At 43.9% G+C, this 19,862-nt stretch overlaps 1 protein-coding gene across 3 annotated transcripts in view; it reads left to right on the plus strand.

The window, feature by feature from the left end:
- The window catches only part of CUNH4orf19 (chromosome unknown C4orf19 homolog), an 82,598-nt gene that overhangs the window by 49,691 nt on the left and 13,045 nt on the right, over positions 1-19,862 (plus strand). For 2 of the 3 annotated variants that reach the window (XM_045881341.3, XM_064584360.1), the window contains exon 2: positions 14,514-14,563. The gene's annotated coding sequence lies outside the window, so the exon portion shown is untranslated. Of the gene's footprint in view, positions 1-6,551; positions 6,632-14,513; positions 14,564-19,862 lie in introns of those variants that run through there. The other variant, XM_064584361.1, reaches the window with a different exon arrangement.

The raw sequence follows: 19,862 nt of genomic DNA on the forward strand, positions 1-19,862 counted from the left end.
TCCCTCCTGCTCAGGCTCAGGCTCTTTCCCTCTCTCTCAAATAAATAAAATGTTAAAAAAAAAAAAAAAAAAAGGTTACGCTTTGGGTTCTTTGGGTCCTTGCTAAAACTCTCTGGTTACAAACTTGCCTTCACTTTCTTCGGTATTTCCAGGGAAGCGATGAATGCAGTGATCCTTGGGAGCCAGGTAACAGTCTTCCACAAACTCGAGACATCTGACCATGACTGGGCTTGTTCTCAAGCTCCCTTTTCCCTCAATCACGTTTGAAAATTGCTTCTCTGTTGGAAAGGAAGCAGCTTGCCTGACGGACCCAGGTGTGTTCAGAAAAGGGATCTTTTCTGCCCTCATCTGAACGATCAACACGTAGTCAGTCGGCATCTGCTGTCATTGAAGCAGCGTTCGGGAGCTTCGGGAGCGTTAGCTCCGATCCACAGAACAGCCCTAGGCACAGTGCTGCCCCCATTCCACAGGTGAGGAAACTGAGTACTGTCTCAAAGGCACATCACTTACTTGAAGGCATTTTCTCTCTCACTAAATGTTAATATTCTCCTGGGAACTTAAGCCAGGAGTTCCCTTCCGGAGGGACTCCCCGGACTCCGGAAACATCCCCTTCCGGAGACGGATTAACTCATCGCAGGGGAAGTTGGGTCTTGGGGTGACTGTTAATTGGAGGTTAGTGGTGTGTGGCTGAGGGAAAGTTGTCTGAGAAACGCATTTGCCCTTCAGGCCCAGAACCCTGAAACCTTGGGCTGGAGCCAGCCAGGGCTGGCTGTCGGATTTGGGAAGTTCTGTGAGATGGTATTAAAAATTAAATTGTATTAAAGTATAATTAATTTATGTTGAAGACAAAATTAACAAGTACTCAAAACTCATCGCTTCCAAATTATTTTACTGTTTTCTGTGCTGTTGGGGATATTTATTGGGACTTCTCTTGTGTCTGCATGGTAGAAATACTGCAGAATGGTGTGCAGCTTACATCTCTTTCCAGCTCTGTGTTCGCTGACCTAACATGGTGTCTTGACATCAGCCACTGGAGCATCTACGCCATGGAGAGGAGCAAATACTCTAAATCAGGGCTCAACATAATGTTCTGTTGCTTGACTACACTTAAGAATATGATAAAGAAAATGTTAACTCAAATGAAATATGGAACTTTGCTGAGTCTGTAGCTGCGACTTGGGAAAAACACAAAAAATCCTGAAGACATTTTTTGTCCGATATTCAAAAACTATCCAATTCAGAAAAGAATTTGCTCGTGTCATGAACAACCCAGTGACATTCCCACACATGTGTTCCTTGTTTCACATTTGTCTTAACTTGTCAACTTAAATCATTCTATCAACTAACATTCATATTAGAACTATAATTGTCAGTTGCAACCCTAGTTTAACTCCTGATAGAAGAGTCTGGCAAAATTCCGTTAAAGCATTCTGTGAAAGCCAATGGCCTACAGAGAATTTATAATAGAGAGGATTGCTTTATTGTTATTTACAAACTGTGTTGTACACATCCTTTTTTTTTTTTTTTTTAATGATAAACATGTTTCTCTATGGAACCAGTCGCTAACTACTTGCCAGCATACCACTGCCTGGGGGGGATCACTGGTCTGCGAACTTGCCACTGCCAGAACCAGAGAGTAAAATTCATGCCTTACCCTGGGGCACTGACACCCTGTTGGACATCACTGAAATAGTTACACAGCTTTTTATACTGCTGTTAAAAAAGAGACGCTAACAAGCATGCCGACTCCTGTTACTGAATGTTCTGCATCTATCTGCCAACAAAAGAGAAGACTGTCAGGAATTCTTTAAACTATACCCCAAACCAGGGCACCGATGAGTGTCTCCTGAAATATCATGCATTTTGTTGCTGAGTGTACACGTACCTTTTTTTGGCTAATGAAGGTTAATAATAGGATCCGTTTCCACCTATCTCTGGCTGAAGCAGTAGGATTTTTACCCCCAAAGAGGATAAGCTACTATACATTGCATGTTAGTGTATCACGCTAAGGAAACACTAAGGATGGGGAAAAAATGAGAATTTAAGGCGGTCTCATATTTACATAGTTGAGTGAATTAAAAGTAGGTTAAGAGCTTATCAATTTCTGGTTTTGTTTTACTTCTACCCTGTACCACTCTCTAGAAATACTCTAGAGATCTGTGGATTGTCACACATATTTTTATATTCTCGTTACTTAAATCTACTTTAATTGGCTTTGGACTGTTTCCACAAACTGGGTTTCTGCATTACATTCCACGCTATAGAAGGTGGGGCTGTCCTGCCTATTTTAGCTTATAAATAAGCAATTTTTCTTTGACCAAACCATATTTTCTTTGAGCAAACTGTAATATGCAAAATTTTGAGAATTGTCATCCTTTTCACCTTACTATTACGAACATCTAATGTTAATGAAAAAAAATGAACAATGGAAGGTAGGTAGGTAGAAAGGAGAGGAAGGAAGGAAATAAAAAACAACTAGGGACCCTTCCAATATTTCGTGGAAATTTTCTTATATAGGATTAGGAATGCTGGAGTAGAAGGGATAAAAATAACTGGGCAATATAAATACAACTTAGGTTTGAACAGTCATCTTAATGGAGACAGATCCTGTCTGCAGAGTTCTTGGTTTCCTTAGAAAAGTAGGCGATTGCCAAGTAATGGTGGGAAATACTTACAGTGCACATTTTGCTGATGATCATTAGGCAGGATTTTTTTTTTCTGGTTTTATTAAGAATACATCAGGTTCTTTTATTTTCCTGGGATGTCTGTTTTATCTAATTCATCAGAAATGATGCTGAAAAGAAACCCTGACAAAGTTCTCTTGGGATTTTGTTGGTTGAGAGCTTGGATGTTTGTTTGTTTGTTTTGGTGACATTGAAGAAAGCAAGATGAATAAAGTAGTCCATACAGAAGTAACAATCTTTTTTTTTTTTTAAACTTTTGAATCTCACTGGTCCGAGAAACATACAATTGAAATCCAAGGTCATTGGCTGCAGTCTAGATAGATAGATACAACTAGATATTTGTAATAGATAGATAATAGATGGGTACCTACATACATCCATACATACATAATCGATAATACTCGTCCTAGAGGATGAATGAACCCCACTGCTTCATTCATGACATCATGAAGAATTTAAGTCACAAGAGCCCATGTCCAGGAAGATTCTGCGCATCTGTTGAGTGTGGCCACAGTAGGAGCCTTGACCAGAGACAGGTGTCTTCTTAGCCTTGAAACCCTTCTCTGAACTCCACTTTCTTTCATCTGACCATACTGTCCTGAATCTAATAGGATGAGGCCAGATTTTTGGGGTCAGTCACTTAACAAATATTTATTGAGTACCTTCTACCTCTTGGAATTTGCATTCTAGCAAAGAACGGCCATGAAGCTGGTGAGAATCCGTTCCTTTATTCACCTAAAATCAATCGAATGCCTGTTGTATGTCAGGCCCTTTTGCACATACTGAGGATTCAACTGTGAAAAATTCAGAGTCTTGTGTGAGAGGCGCAGAGCCTGCAGTGAGAGTTAAAAACCAGAGCATCTAATCCAGCCCGGAGGGATCCAGGACACTTTCCTTTCTGGAAGAGGCCGAGATGGAGTGAGAAGTCGGAGTCAGTCAGGTAATATAAGGAGGGCTTTCCAGGAAAGAAAGAGCTCATATGGAGTCTTAGTAAAAACTCCCACAGTGGACAGGACACCTGGGTGGCTCAGTCGGTTAGAGGGTCCTGGGATCGAGTCCTGCATGGGGGTGGGGTGTCTCTGCTCAGTGGGGAGCCTGCCACTCCCCCTGCTTGTGCACTCATTCTCTCCCTCTCTGACAAATAAATAAATAAAATCTTAAAAAAAAAAAAAACCCAACTGCCACAGTATAAAAGTATGAGATTTTTTTAAGTAATTGAGGATTTCTTCTCATTGATCTGGGAGCCACCATTGTTTAGGGGATTTCTGCAGATGGGGTGGGGAGCCGCAGTGATACCAAGAGCAGAACAGGGAAGAACAGGTAGTGGAAAAGGGGTAGGAAATGGATTTCAGTGTCCCTTTTCCCTTCCCTCAGGCTCTTTCCTTAAATACCCTCTCACCTCTGTCCACCGCTGCTTGTTTTCCTGATCTTCTCTCAGGTCTGCCACAGCCAAGGGGTGTTTGGTCAAAAGATCAGTAAATCACTTTGTTTTGATTCCATGTTTACCGTGAACTGAAAATCATTATTTTAGGACAGGTGCTTTTCCTCACAATAGCCTTGAGAAATAGGAAAGGTGCATCATCATCATCATCACTGTCAGTGCTTTATGGGTGAGGAAATCGGTTTCCTCTCCATGAGCGACTTTGCCGAGTTCACAGTTAAACATGGTGGTGCTAAGACGGGAGCCACGTATCCTGGGACTCTGGGTCCCAGGCGGTCAATCTGTCAGAGCTCGAATCCTGGTGCTGCCACTTACTGTCCGGATACTGTAAGGCAAGTTCCTTAACCTCTTTAACTTGCTTTTTCCCTTATTATTAAATGGGCCTTAAAATAGTACTACCTCGGGGCGCCTGAGTGGCTCAGTCGTTAAGCGACTTCCTTCCGTTCAGGTCAAGATCCCAGAGTCCTGGGATCGAGCCCCACATCGGGCTCCCTGCTCGGCAGGAAGCCTGCTTCTCCCTCTCCCACTCCCCCTGCTTGTGTTTCCTCTCTCACTGTGTCTCTCTGTCAAAAAAAATAAATAAAATCTTAAAAAAAAAATAGTACTACCTCCTAGGATCCTTATAAGGGTAAAATGAGATAATGTACATAAAGTGCTTGACAGATAGTAAGCACTCAATAAATATGTATTATTATTATTCTATTCTAATTACTAGGCACTAATCAGATTCTGACCACATGGTATGGGATAGACTTGGAGTGAGTAGTTGGCACAGTACATTGATGTGGTTCCATTTGGAGTTGGGGACAGAGGGTCCAAAAGTCCCCACAGAGCAGATCATGATGAGACTTTGACCTTGGAGATAGAATTTCACTCACCTTGAAAGGGGTGAGCCCAACCAAGAAGATGCAATTGTATTAGTTATCTATTGCTGTGTAACAGATTGCCCCAAAACTAGCACCTTAAAACAAGAAACATTTGGTATCTCACAGTCTTTGTGGGTTGGGAACCCAGGCACCGCTTAACGGGGCATCTCTGGCTCAAGGTCTGTCATGAGGTTGTAGGCAAGCTGTCAGACAGAGCTGTGGTCATCTCCGGGCCGGACTGGAGCTGGAGAATCTGTTTCCAAGCTCCTCAGGTGCCTGTTGGCAGGCCTCCAAAGATCCACGTCCAAGTTCACTCACATGGTTGCTGGCATCCTTTGGTTCCGCCTCACGGACTTTGTTTACCTGTAGGCTAGAGTCAGCACTTTTTCTGGAGAGGGCCAGATAATAAATACGTTAGTCTTTGCAGGTCAGACAACGTCTGTGGCAAATATCAGCTCTCTGCTGTGTAGCACAAGGCAGCCCCAGACATCTCGTAAATGAATGAGCGTAGCTGTATTCCAATAAAATTCTATTTACCGACAAGAGGTGGCCTAATCCCTGCTCCAGATCTGTACAAGGACAGCAGCATGGTTTAGCAAAACTAGTCCTGGTGGCCACTTAGCTTCTCGGGGCTTCAGCTCCCAATCTGTAACACATGTGGGTTAGACTAATATTTTCTCAGGGGCTTCTCACCCCACAAATGCTGTGATTTTAACTTTCATCTTTATTCATAGCCATTTGTTCTCTCTCTCTCTCTCTCTCTCTCTCTGTCTCTGCTAACACTAATTAGTTTAACCAGAGTGTCAAAATCCTTTACAAATCTCGCTCTAGAATGGAAGACATTTAAGGGATAACTTAATGGACATGTTCAAGTTCCTCCTATTAAAGCATGTAGTCTCAGGGACTCATGGTGTGACAGGACAGCTCTGCAGAGAGTGATGGATTCTGGGCAGCAGGGTTCTTGCCTGCCTACACGAGAAAGAAAAGGCCCAGAAGCTGGAGGACCAGTGGCATCATAATAATAGCTACTGTGATTGATTGCTTACCTGCGTCCATTTAAAGTGTGTCATCCATAAGATATCAGCTCTTAAGATTTCTTAAAATACAGATACTTAAGGAATCACAAATAGTGGAGTCTCTACAAGAGGTGAGAGGTGACCTCCACCCCCAAGAATGTCCCTTAATATAACTGCTCAGAAATCTGTCCCTGATATTTACTTTTGCATTATACTTAATGGTGAACATACAACCTGGTTTTCCTAGAACTATAGGATCAGATCAAGGTCTCTCAGACATTGAAAGAAGCCTGGATTACTTTTTTGTTATTTTGGAGGCTCTCAATATATTAAAGTACTAAAATAATGACAAAACAGGGTTAGAAAAATTAATATTTTAAATGCTTACATGTACAAATGTGCGATATTGTACACATGCATAGAGGTGATAGAATTTTCCTATTAAGATAAAGTATTAGTTCGTAAGGAGCTACAGGTGATGTATTGTGGAAAAATGAGACTGAAGTTCAAAGCTGTGTGATGAATATTGTCTTCTTTCAATCCTGTCAGTGTAGATCGGGGCATGTACTTGGAGATACTTGTCAAGAGTCTATATCTGAGGCCCTTCATGAATGGGAAGCCCAAGTAAGTTGCCCTCCTATATCCCATATTTCCTGCCTATGTCCACAATACTAGGCTTGGTTGCGTTCATCCCGTCATGTGAAAGACTCCAAGGTGTCAATGAAAACAGCTTAAACTCTAAATCTTTGCCTCACCATGTGCCGGTTGTGAAACCTTATGTGAGTTGGTTAAGTTTGCTATTCATTAAATGGAGCTCGTAATACCTATTTCGCAGACTTGCTGGGAAGAAAATGAGGTAGTGGGTGTATCGTATCAAACACGTAATGGGGGCGCCTGGGTGGCTCAGTTGGTTAAGCGACTGCCTTCGGCTCAGGTCATGATCCCAGGATCCTGGATTCGAGTTCCACATCGGGCTCCCTGCTCAGCGGGGAGTCTGCTTCTCCCTCTGACCCTCCTCCCTCTCATGCTCTCTGTCTCTCATTCTCTCTCTCTCAAAAAAAAAAAAAAAAAAAAGTAATGGATGCTCAAGTGTCGGCATCATTACATTACCTCCGCGTGCACGTGCGCACAGACACACACTTGCACGCATCAGATCCATCCTGAGCCCCAAGTCTGGGTTTTGAAAATCCGTTGATTTCAAACGCTGCCTGCCAGGGCCCAGGGAAGAGTGTTGTGGCCACCACTGCCCTGGGCTCCCATTCACGCAGGAACTGACAGCACTAGGCTGAGGTGACGTGGCCCCAGGGCTCTGCCTCCCTCCAGCCTCCCCTGCTCCCTTCACCTGCCCTTCGTAAATGAACACGTGTGAGACGGTTTGCACATCTGAGACAAATCTCTTATGCCACAAATGTGAGACAATTGAGACGGAATAGCACTTTATAATAGCAAACATAGTCTCCAAAGGGCATTGGCGCACCCACCTACAGATTTGCAGGAGGACTGTGAGCCATTCCGGGGCCCCTGCGGCTAAGAGAGCCATACCTTCCTGCCTCCCTGGGGGAGAGCTTGTGTGCAGAGAAGCAAGAGATTAACTTAGTAGGAGTCAGACTCCTGGGGTGTGTTGTGTGCAGCGTCTTTAACTGTTGGGGAAAGGAGGATTTCTGCCTGGGACAGGTCATTGCTGGGCTGCTTTTTCTTGCTCTTTTCCTGGACTTCTGAATCTGAATAGTAGTGATGCCTTGTGGAGCCAGCATTTCCTGGTTCTGGACGGAGACACAGTTTCCTGGCTGGCCTCTAACCGCTGGGTCCTATGGGGTCATCTTTGCCTCAGATCAGAAGACAGTTTTAAAAAGGAAAGGCAAGGAAAATCAAAATCATCTCACACATTATAATTATGTCATGCTTATAGTCAGCACTGTAGACTTTAAACTTGGAAACTGCAAGGAGGGTGACTTTACCAAAAATGGAAAGTTCCAGAAATGTTAAGTGTTGGAGAAGAATGTTTAATTAACTGGCTGAGGGTCGCTCTCGGAATGATTTGCACCATTTAAAACAATCATTATGGACGTTATGTGTTGTCATGAGAAAGGCTAGAAACAAAATGTTCAGTGAAAACAGGGCGTGAAGTTATTTATATATTGTGTAAAATCAGTCTGTAAATGGACATAAACTAAAATCCTGGGGGAGAAAATGAACACGTAACACAGGGTTAGGTTGCTATGATTATTGCTGACATTTTTTTGCACTCTTCCCAAATTTTGTGTGCTTATATGTCTGTGTCATTATATCTATTTTTATATATGTACATTATATGAATATGTATAAATACAAAAGTACATCTCATTTTTTAATGAAAAACTTCTTAAAGCATTTGGAAGGATTGGAGATATTTGTGAGCAGAACAGATGCAAAAGAAAAAAAAAGTTTTTATACTTAAAAATAGTACCTAGAATTTGTACCAAGGACTAAGCTTTAAAATCCATCAATAGATGAGTTAATTTTACACTCTATACGTAGATGATTGTGCTTTACTGAGGTAACTCGGGTCTTTTTTCTGTAGAGATTCTAGATATAAATCATGGTTTTGGTGTGGGGTGTTTTTTTTTTTTTTTTTTTTTGCTTTTTTGTTTTGGGGTGGTTTTTTGTTGTTTTTGTTTTCTTTTCATTTTTTTGTTTTTTTGTTTTTGGTTTAAATGACATTCCTCTTTGATCACTGCTTCACACAAGGAAAAGATATTTCCTTGTGCGAAGTCCTGGTTAACTTCTCATAACCTCAGACAACAAAGGGCCCCTGTGTGAGGACGCAGAAATTCCTCTGGAACACAGGGAAGGCCCCAGCTGAATTGCATCCAAGGAAGATGTTGCAAAGCTTGTTCGAAGAAAGGAGCCCAGCTGGAGATCTTTTCTTTCTATTCCGATATTGGCCCTGCCTGGGGGTGGGGGTAGGGAAAACCCTTAAAAGAAAACCCGAAAACAGACCTGAATGCACTTACAAATTACCAGGAAAAGTTAATTCTTGCAGCCGGTGTTGGTGCCAACTCAGGCTTATCATATTTAGAGTTTAACTCCACTTGGAAAGCAACTTTGTTTTTCTCCTCATGGAAGTTAAAGAAGATAACAGGGATGGACGGTCCACCACGTAGTAAAAACTCTGAGCAAAGACCCGTCTGCGGCTAAGAGACGGGCTGGCTCGGCTCACCTCAGCTACCTCTACTTGCCACCTCTGCTCTGGGCCCACCAGTGAGTCCAACATGCTGCCCCCGCTTGTTACTATGAACTGAAGGTCTCATCAGGTGGGGCCCTTAACATGGCAGTCAATCCATCCCCACGGAACTGCGGCCCATCCCTGGTCCGTTTATGTCCCACCATGCTGTCTTTCCAACACCCACAAGCCTTCGCTTCCAGCCCCCTTCCTCACATCCTTCCACTCTCCTAGACCTCGGGAGGATTTTTAGAAGGACATAGAGTACGTGCCACTGGGTCTGGTATGTCCTGGGCTTTTGATAAATGTCAGTGCCCTTCCTCCTCCTCCTCCTCTTTGTCCTGCTTCGAACAGAAATTCCCCTTCCTGTTATAGGTACTTCCTTCCTGGTCAATGATCGATCCTTTAACAAAAGCCAGGGAACGGGGCAGTTGATGCGATGAAATGAGGAGAGCCAGCCCTCTTCTCCAATGTGGGGCCCTCCTCAGCAGCCTGCTTAGTGCCTGTTGGAGATTAAGGACAGTGAGAAGAATGGAGGCTGCCATCTTTGGGTTCCTGCCGCCTGCTTATCCTGATCCATGCTTCCTTTATGCTCCTCGCATCTAAAAAAGCAAAGGCCCAGAGGGGTTGAGAGATGTGCTCGAGGCCACCAATCTAACAAGTAGGGTGCCAAAATTCAAACTCGGGAGTTTCTGCGTTCTCCAGAACTTTCCCCTCCTTCTGCCAAGCAAAAGTGTTTTCCCAAAGACTCAGTCTGGTCACCAGCAGCATTTGCTCCCAACATCTGTGCGTGGTCAAACAGGATCAGGACATGTAAGAAATAACCTTTACTAGCTCCCCAAGTGGCTCCAGTTGAAAACTAAACTTCTAACAGAGTAAAAATTCCTTTCCGTGTTCAGATAACTTAGCTGGTTAAATATCAAGCTCTGCAAAGCTTTATTTACTAATAGACCCATGGAATGTGATCCCTTCAGGGGTTTAATGTACTTGAACCATTTAAGAACCTCTAGATCAGCACCATCCAATAGAACTTTCTGCCATGAAGAACATGTTTTATGTCTACATTGCCCAATATAGTAGCTTTTGAGCACTTGAAACCTGGCTGGCTGGTGTAACCAAGGAGTTGAACTTTTATTTAATGTACTTAATTTTAAGTAATTTAAGTAGCCACACGTGGCCAGTAGTTACCAGATTGGACACACAGTTCTAGAATATTCTGAAACGTTGATTGCTGGTCCCTACATTTTCATTATCCTTTGCCTATAATAAGCTCTAGCATATCACTGGGTCATAATTACTTAGGTTTTGCCCACCTCACTAGGTTATAAGCTTTATGTCTTATTCAGTTTGCTGTGATCATCTGCTAGCACATGGCCTGGCCCACAGTACCAGATGTTAAATAATTAGTATAGGTTAAGTAAATGGATATGCCTCGACTTTCTCAAAAGCATCGTTTTTACTGCTTGCGACCAGTTTACCCTCTCTTGAGATTTTGCTCTTATGACTAGACTGATTCCCCCATCTTCAAATGAAGCCCCGACTGCCCACTTGTGAGCGCACTTTTCTTTCTTCCAAGGAAAACCCTCTTTTTTCTGAAAATCACTTTTTTAGCTGATTATTTGGGTTATTTGCCTCTGTTTCTCTAAATGAATGCTTCTCTTACCATGTCTTGGTTTTCTTTTCAGGTTTAGACATTATCTTCCATTATGGAAGTTGATTCAGCTTCCATCCCCTACCCCACATAAGACATGTTCCCAATCCCCACTGTGTACCTCCTCTAGTTTTAGTTTGGTGTGAATATCTAGTATCTGTTAGAACTCTGTAAATGCTGGTCACAGCCAGTCCAGGTAGAGAATTATAATTCCCTTCCCACCTAGCTTTTTCTCTGTGGTCACAAATGGCTCATTTTTTCATTTGTTCAGTATTCTGCATACTTCACTGATTCAACCCCCAAATTCTTTTCTTATTGTATGTAAGGGGATCCTTAAGTGATTCTATTGATTTCCTCTCTTAAAAGAAAACTGCCCGGAGCCTTCTTGCCTTGTCCAGTCTGAACAAGCTGTCCTTGTGGCTGTGTCCATTGCTGGCATTCTGGGATCTCAGCCACCATCATCCTTGGGGACACGTTTGTCCCTCTCCTGTGTATAATGTCCTGTTTCCTATATCCCTTACTTTCCCCTCTTGGTTTACTCCTTCATTTGTTTGTTACGTTTTCCAATAGTTTCATTCACAGAAGGGGAAAGAGTGTGAATGGTAAATTTTTTGAGAGCTTTCATATCTGAAAATGTCTTTATCCGACCCTCTCACTTAATTGGTCATTTGGCCTGGTTTAGAATGGGTGGGTGTGTGTGTGTGTGTGTGTGTGTGCATGTTTAAGGAGCCTAAGACCATTCTGATCCCCAACTCTTTGAATATGATCTGGTTTTCTCTTTCTTAGAAGCCTGTATAGGATTCCAGTTCTGAAATATCACAATGGTGTGTCTTGGTGTTGAGTCTGTGTTTATTGATTGCGGTGGGCACTTGGTGAGTGCTTTCATCTAGAAACTCCTTCAGTTATGTGACATTTTCTCAGATTACTTTGTTGATGAATTCCTCCCCTCCTTTTATTTGTTCTTTCTTTTTGGAGCTCTTATTACTTGGATGTTGGCCCTCCTGGACTGGTCCTCTAATTTTCTTTCATCTTTTCTATTTGATTTTCTGTGTCTTTATCTGTTTTGCTACTTTATATGAGATTTCCTCATCTTTTTCTTCCAGATTCTTTATTGAAATATTCATCTTTGTTCTTAATTTTTCATAATATTTATTTATTTGAGAGAGAGAAAGAGAGTCAGGTGGTGGGGGGGGGAGTGGTACAGGGAAAGGGAGAGAGAGAATCTCAAGCAGACTCCCTGCTGAGTGCGGAGCCCGATGTCGAGGGGCTCGATCTCACCACCTTGAGATCATGACCTGAGCCAAAATCAAGAGTCGGACGCTTAACCGACTGAGCCACCCAGGCACCCCCGTTGTCTTGTTTTAATTTCCAATTTAGTTTTCTTCTCCCTACTTTTCATTTCAAGTGCTTTTTTGTTGGTTCGTTGGTTGGTTGGGTGCTTTCCGTCTGTCTTTCCTGTTCGAGACTTTCCTCAGATGTCTGGAGGACAGCTGGAGGGTGAGTGCCAACATTCCCAGAGCCAAGGAGAGGAGCATGCTGAGGCTGTCAGAGCTGCATGTGTGTATGTTCACTTAACCCCCAGTTTTGGATTCAGCACCCCTGCCCGCTGCTGTGTGTTCTCTACTATGTTCCTAGTCCAGAAACCCTGCCTTACCCTTTGCAGACACTAAACTAACATTCTTTGGGGCACCTGGGTGACTCAGTTGGTTAGGCGTCTGCCTTCGGCTCAGGTCATGATCCTGGGGTCCTGGGATTGAGCCCCGCATCGGGCTCCCTGCTTAGCAAGGAGCCTGCTTCTCCCTCTCCCTCTGCTTGCTGCTCCCCCCTGCTTGTGCTCACTCTCTCTGTCAAATAAATAAATAAAATCTTTAAAAAAAATTTTTTTAAATAAAAATAAACAAACAAACAAACTAGCTTACATTCTTTGGATGAGATAAAGAGTGGCACCCACCCCAAAAGCTGGGCGGGCAGAAAGAGATTTAGGAACCTAACTGCTTCTTAACACGCCTTCCAAATCATCCTGATTCTAGCCCTCCCCTCTTTGTCCCTACAACCTACTGCCACATCCCGTTGGCTTCCTACGATGCACTTGGCACATGGCAAGTCTACCAACCACATGGCAAGTTCCAAATTCTTTAAACACCAAGCAATCCAGAATATTCCCTGTCTTGCACATAGGGCTGTCATTTTATAGGGCACACAACACGGTGTCCCATTCACTGCAGTTTCCTGGTGCCTGGCACACAGTAGGAATTCAATGATTTGTTCACTAAATAATACTCCACCCTTTCCGGTCTCCTCTTTGTCATGTTCCCTCTATCTGAAAGGCCCTCCCACCTCATCTCACCGTCGTTATGTTTCCATTTACCACGGTTTCTCTCAAATTTCAGTGAATGCCTGCTTCAGTGCTGCTGGCCCCAGCTATCCAACCCCCCCCCCCGCAGGCCTTTTGTTTGCGCACCTCTGATGGTGTTATTTGTACCCGGCATAACATTTTAGTGATTTGTAACCTCTTCTGGTCTCCTTGCCCTCCACAACCAGATGGCTAGCTCCCTGAGAGCTTGCCTTTCTCGTGTCTTCCTTACCAAGTGATATTTGAGTTGAATTATGAACACTGTGGTAAAAACTAAGAATAACAGAATCATGGGGCACCTGGGTGGCTCAGCCGTTAAGCATCTGCCTTTGGCTCAGGTCATGATCCCACGGTCCTAGGATCGAGTCCCGCATCGGGCTCCCTGCTCGGTGGGGAGCCTGCTTCTCCCTCTGACCCTCCTCCTGGTCGTGTTCTCTCTCTCTCAGAAAAATAAAATCTTAAAAAAAAAGAATAATAGAATCATGTGACATTTGGGCAATGTATTCCATTTTAACAAATTATTAAACAATAAGAAATAATGCTGAGTGAAAACACATTGCTGACAAGAAAATGAAAATGAATTACCAAAAGTATATAACCATTCCGATATTGCATGACAAATTTGAGGCAGAATTAATGATTTCAAGAAGTGATTTACTTAGAAATGGGCTAAGAGCATTTCTTGAAAAAGTTGTATCTATATATAAGTGAATTCTAATAATCACAGAAGTTGGTAAAAATCTGAAGATTAGCTTTACTTTCTCAAATCTTACATATTATTAGTTTCACTAAGCAAAGCTATTTTCTAAATTATGTATTTTATTAAAATATTGTACATGTATTCATTGAAACTTTGATATGTCTCCAGGAAGCAAATTCCTTGAATTATTTTTCTGTTTAGTTGAAACTTCACCCAGGAGAGAAGAGGTGTGTTGTCATGTGATGTTTATTAAATAACAACTATAGTTTTCCATTATTGAACGATTCCAGTATGCCCAGCACGTGATAGACTGCTTACATGTTGCGCCATTTAAATTTCACTACAACGTTATTTTATAGAAGAAAACACTGAAGTTTGGGTGGATTGTTCATTGATTGCTGGTTGTCAGCAGCTAGGGCTGCAGACCCAGACCTGGCAGGTTTCAAGACACTTGTCTTTCTGGGCCAGGAACGCCTTTCCCCCACATCGCTGCCTAGCAACCCCTCAGGACATGCTGCCTGCTGTCACTGTCAAGATGCAACTCGGCTGGGAACAGGAGGCAACTTGGAGACTCAATTTGCAACTTTTTTGTTGTTGCAGGAAGAGAAGTTAAACTTCGAGAGAAACCTAATGGACAATCTCCACAGCAGGTAAGCAATTTTCTTCTTTATGCTTTGGGAAAAGCAATCTTTCCATTTTCCATTAAATTTTCTATTACTCGGTCTTTCACTACAGTTTTTATTGGCCGAAACATTAAAGCCAGTAAACCGAGCAATCCCTGAGGTATGTCTCTTTCTGGCTTCATTCAGGTTTGAGTAGAATTTCGTTATTTCCTTTTTACTTGTGTTGTTTCGGGATACAATTCTAGAACATGTGAGATGAGCATGACCCAACTAAGTCTTCACACTGAAAGATTTACACTATGAGGAACTGAAACAAGATGGCGGAACATCCTCGCCTTGTTTGAGCTTAGCTAGAAACGTGCACGTCAGACAACTCAGACGTTTTGCCACTCGGCCCATGTCCACAAGTGGCTGCAGAGGCACAGTGAGTATTCATTTGGGGATTGCGAATAAATTTTAGCAGGTTAGATGAATTAGAATATGGAATCCACAAATAATGGGGATCAATTAGACCCATAAAGCAAGTAGATTAACACCAGGTACCTAGGAAGCTGTATGTAAGTTTGATATTTTTATCATCATCATCATCATTATTAAATGTTATTAAATATCCTGAGGGCATTGGGCAACTTTGAAAAGTTTTATGGGCAGGGAGAGTGATACGGTTAAGATTTGTGTCCTAGGGCGCCTGGGTGGCTCAGTTGGTTAGGCGACTGCCTTCGGCTCAGGTCATGATCCTGGAGTCCTGGGATCGAGTCCCGCATCGGGCTCCCTGCTCGGCAGGGAGTCTGCTTCTCCCTCTGGCCCTCCCCCCTCTCATGTACTCGCTCTCTCTCATTCTCTCTCTCTCAAGTAAATAAATGAAATCTTTAAAAAAAAAAGATTTGTGTCCTAAAAAGACCACGTGACTTCTGTATGGCCAGTGTATTGGGTGGATGCAGGTGACAGGAGGATAATGTTACGGGCAGAGCAGTAGCCGTGCACATGGAGAGAAGAGGGTGGGTCCAAGAGAGACAGTGTAAGAGGCAGCATTCCTGCCTTCATGTTGCTTTCCCCCTGGAATGTGGTTCAGAACTCCACCAGCACCATTATCTGCTCACCTTTGCCCACAAGCCTTTCTTAATCTTCCCAAGATTACTCAGGTGCTCCTTATGTAAGACTGGGTGACGCATTTCAGTCGTGTTAACACTAGACTAGTCATCTGCTTGTATGGTTTTTTTTTTAAGATTTTATTTATTTATTTGACAGAGAGAGATACACAGCAAGAGAGAGAACACAAGCAGGGGGAGTGGGAGAGGGAGAAGCAGGCTTCCCGCCGAGCAGGGAGCCCGATGTGGGGCTCCATCCCAGGACCCTGGGATCATGACCTGAGCCGAAGGCAGATGCTCAGCCGACTGAGCCACTCAGGCGCCCCATGCTTGTATGATACTTACACATTTTTCCTTTGCTAGACTGTAAAATTATTTCCAGATCCCTGAGATTGAATTCAGTACTTGGCATGTAATAGGTGCTCAGAAAATATATGTTGCCTGAGTGGGTGGCAAGCCCTTTAACAAACAGCAGAGATCTTCTGTCTCTTTGTGTCCTAAGAACTAGCAGAATGTGCTGCCCCCAGTTAGGTGCTGAGGGTTAACTGAGGCCTTAGAACCATGTTCAGTCTCTTCAAGTGCACAAACTATTTTTACTCTACTTCAAAGAAACCTTGAGGATTCAGTTCTGCGTATGGAGAGGTCATCTAAAATACGGGAACATCTGTTTTTTCTCGTCCTCTGACCAGTTCATGCTTCCAGCCTTGAGTCCAGAGCACATTTATAAAATGAGGTGACTGAGTGGCATGTTCTCTAAGATTCTTTGCGGTTTGGGCACTCTAAGATACTGGGACTTACACAAGCTAGTTGATCCAAGCATCTAGCCTTGAGCTGTGCTTGCTTTAAAAGCTGTCATTATCTGTACAAGACCGGCCGTACCCTATAAACTTCGGTTCACATCGCCTCCTCTAAGGCTTCCTCGTCATTTCCAGAACTTAGCTTTTTCTAAATGCTTCACGTTTCTTCCAGACTTCTCCCCACTCCCAAATAAAGCTATTTCCCAAATAGGAGGCATACTGTGTGTTGGAGATGCGCCCTGATTCCCATGCAGTTCCAGGGAGGATTCGGTCAGAACATCACTCAGAAATTCTGTTCACAGTGTCTAAACACAAATAGCAGCCCGTAGTTCAAGAATCTTCTCACAGACAATGACCATGAACATGAGAGCAGTCAACATTTAAGAACCTCCTGCTTGCCAGACACACTCCACCAGGCCCATCACCATGTTTCAATCATGTGATTTTTTTTTTTTTTAAGATTTTATTTACTTGAGAGAGTGCAAGAGAGAGAGTATGAGCAGGGGGAGGGGCAGAAGGAGAGGGAGAGGCAGACTCGGGGGCTTGACCCTGAGATCATGACCTGAGCTGAAGGCAGACGCTTAGCCGACTGAGCCACCCAGGCGCCCCTAAATCACATGATCTTAATAGGGATGCTGTGAGATTACATGTTACTGTGTTCCCCATCCGATGGCTGGCAAACTCAGAAGTTAAATGGCTCACTGGAGATCACCCAGCTTTCAACAGGCCAATCCAGATTTTGACTCCAGAGCCCGTTCCCATAATTGCATCACTGGACTGCCTTCTGCATACTGGATTTTCAGGTTCTTTCTCCTCTTCTCTTAGACCCCCTTTATGATTTTATACATGTTCTTTGACCGGTCCTTCTGGTAATGTGGCCAGGAAAATGAAAGCAACCATGTGCTGATGCCAAGGCCATCTCTTATGTTTCCAAGCAGATACCCTACTAAAGAAGGGTGATGCTGACCTTCCTATGCAGCTTGAACCAAAGTCAGTAGATGAGCCCAGCAAACTGAGTCGAGATGAGTTTTGTCCGATGATACCATTACCATGGTGGTCAAGAGTATGCCGGAAGGGGGTCCCCTGATCGCACATGAGAAAGAGAGAGAACTGCACGTGATAAATGAAAACACATCATCTTCATTTCAGATTTTTAAAATCTTCTCGAATAAACTATACTTCTATTATCTGAAGATGTTCCAAAATGCACTTGTTCAGAAGGTCATGGTCTCCCCGCCCCCCATCTTCAGTAGGGTCTGAATCTTGGTGCCGTGGTGGTTATTCCTGAATAGCGCACTTGGTTTGGTTTTCAATGGCATCGTCTGTTGGCTCATCAGCCAACAAGATTCTACCCAAGGAGCAGAATTTGGGAAAAACATCTAATTCCACATGATTGGTGAAAATCTGTTATTTTCAATGAGGTTATGTAGATATTAGTTGAGATCTCTGTATGGTCCCAGTCACTTTCTTCTCAGAGCTGTCTGTGATGATCTGCACTGAGTTCCTCAACGTATACTTCAAAAGCACTTTAATAAGCATGGGGGATATCTGGATTACCACCGCTAAGAGTTTTAGGTATTTGTCTTGAGCTGTTGACTTGGAGCCTCACTGAAGCATCTAGGGGCATATTACAAATCCGCTTCCTGACACTATATTGATGATGCGGAGTGGGTCAATATGGCCCAGTGCCTGTACTAATAATAGGGAACAACTTCCTTATTTTACCAGCCGTAAAGAACATCTATAAGCTTATTTATTAATCACCATCACCCACACCCATCAGTGACGTTGAGTATTTTCGTGAGATTACTAAAAACAGCATGAAAGTCCTTATGCCCCGATTCCTTCTCCAATGGCAGTTTTAGAATACCCCTATGTAGATATAGGAGGGGCTTGAGAGCTTGGGAAGGGAAGATAGGAGGCTTGTAAGGAAGTTACATTGTACAGGAAACAGACTGATTTGTGGTGAGAAAGGGAAGAGAACTTGCTGGAGGTGATGGAGGGGCTTAAGTCCCTTCCCCAGCCACCACTGACATCCCCCATGGCCCGCCCTGTGTCAGGCGCGCAGCAAGCAACAACATGTATGTTCGAGAATACCAGTTTTTGCAGAGTCCAATGCTGTTGCCGTATATTCTTTAGTAGCGTAGCGAGAAGGCCTTTGACCAGGATACTGTTTGTATTAGGCTCAGAAACAGGAACCTCTCCTTTCAGACAGAGGAAAATTAGAGTCAGCGGGCTATGCAGATAATTGCAGAGCTGGGAAACCAACCGGTGGGGCAACACAGAGGTGGTCAAGGCAGGAAGACAGGAGCACCGCAGGGGGAGGTGCAGAACCGGATGCTGGGGCAGCAGCTGGAGCCATGGAGGGCAGTGAGGGAGGTACGGCCAGTGCCAGGATGGGCGGGATACTGTCCGAGCAGCGAGAGAGAGAGAGGGGAGAAATACCCCGGCTCCTCCCATCTTCCGTCTCTGCTCTTCTGCCAGCACCTTCCATTGCTGGGACCCACCCAGATGCAGAGGACAGGGGCCCCTCCCCGTCGCGCTGCCCAGGACACAGAGCCAGCAGGACGAGACAGGCAGTGCGCCAGCCCCGTGTCGTCGATTTGTTCCAGTTATTGCCCAACTAGTGAACATTAGGAGGTTCAAGTTGATCGCATATTTCTAGACACTTGGTTATTTTAACTTGTCCCTGTTACAGCCCCCATAGAGATGGATAATAGACCGAATATAATTTAGAAAGTGTTTAAACGCAAATTCTGAAAAACAAAGTTTTTAGAAACTTAAGAAGATTGGAAAACTGCCCCAGTTGGGGATGGGATTGGGAACAGTGATGACGGGGATGAGTTTCTGACCAAAATGAAGAGGCCTGGCCTGCCTTGGTATCCGTACAGCAGTAAAGCACCAGTTCTCCAAGTGGGGGCCTCAGAAAGCAGCGTCAGGCGCTTGTTAGAAAATGCGGGTTATTGGGCGCCTGGGTGGCTCAGTCGGTTGGACGACTGCCTTCGGCTCAGGTCATGATCCTGGAGTCCCGGGATCGAGTCCCGCATCGGGCTCCCTGCTCGGCGGGGAGCCTGCTTCTCCCTCTGACCCTCCCCCCTCTCATGTGCTCTCTCTCATTCTCGCTCTCTCAAATAAATAAATAAATAAATAAATAAATAAAAGAAAATGCGGGTTATGGGCCCCACCCAGACCCAGGTGGAGCATGCCTCTGCTGCTGAGTGCCACCAGGATCCCCACGCACACCCCGGCCTTGATGCAGTAATGAATTAACGTCACATCTCCAAAGAGAAGCCCACTCTTAGGAACGTGCACTCCAGAGAATAAAGGCTGAGCTACTCAAACTTCTCCCCTACAACAGTTCCCACCAAGGGTACGGCTGACCCCAAGCTACTAACAGACTTGAAATTCCTGTATGCCTTCTGTTTAATTCCAAAAATTCAT

Source organism: Mirounga angustirostris, unplaced genomic scaffold, assembly GCF_029215605.1.
Source record: "Mirounga angustirostris isolate CCGP_5_RB_7025 unplaced genomic scaffold, mMirAng1.0.hap1 SCAF_2, whole genome shotgun sequence".
Taxonomy (NCBI): Eukaryota; Metazoa; Chordata; class Mammalia; order Carnivora; family Phocidae; genus Mirounga; species Mirounga angustirostris.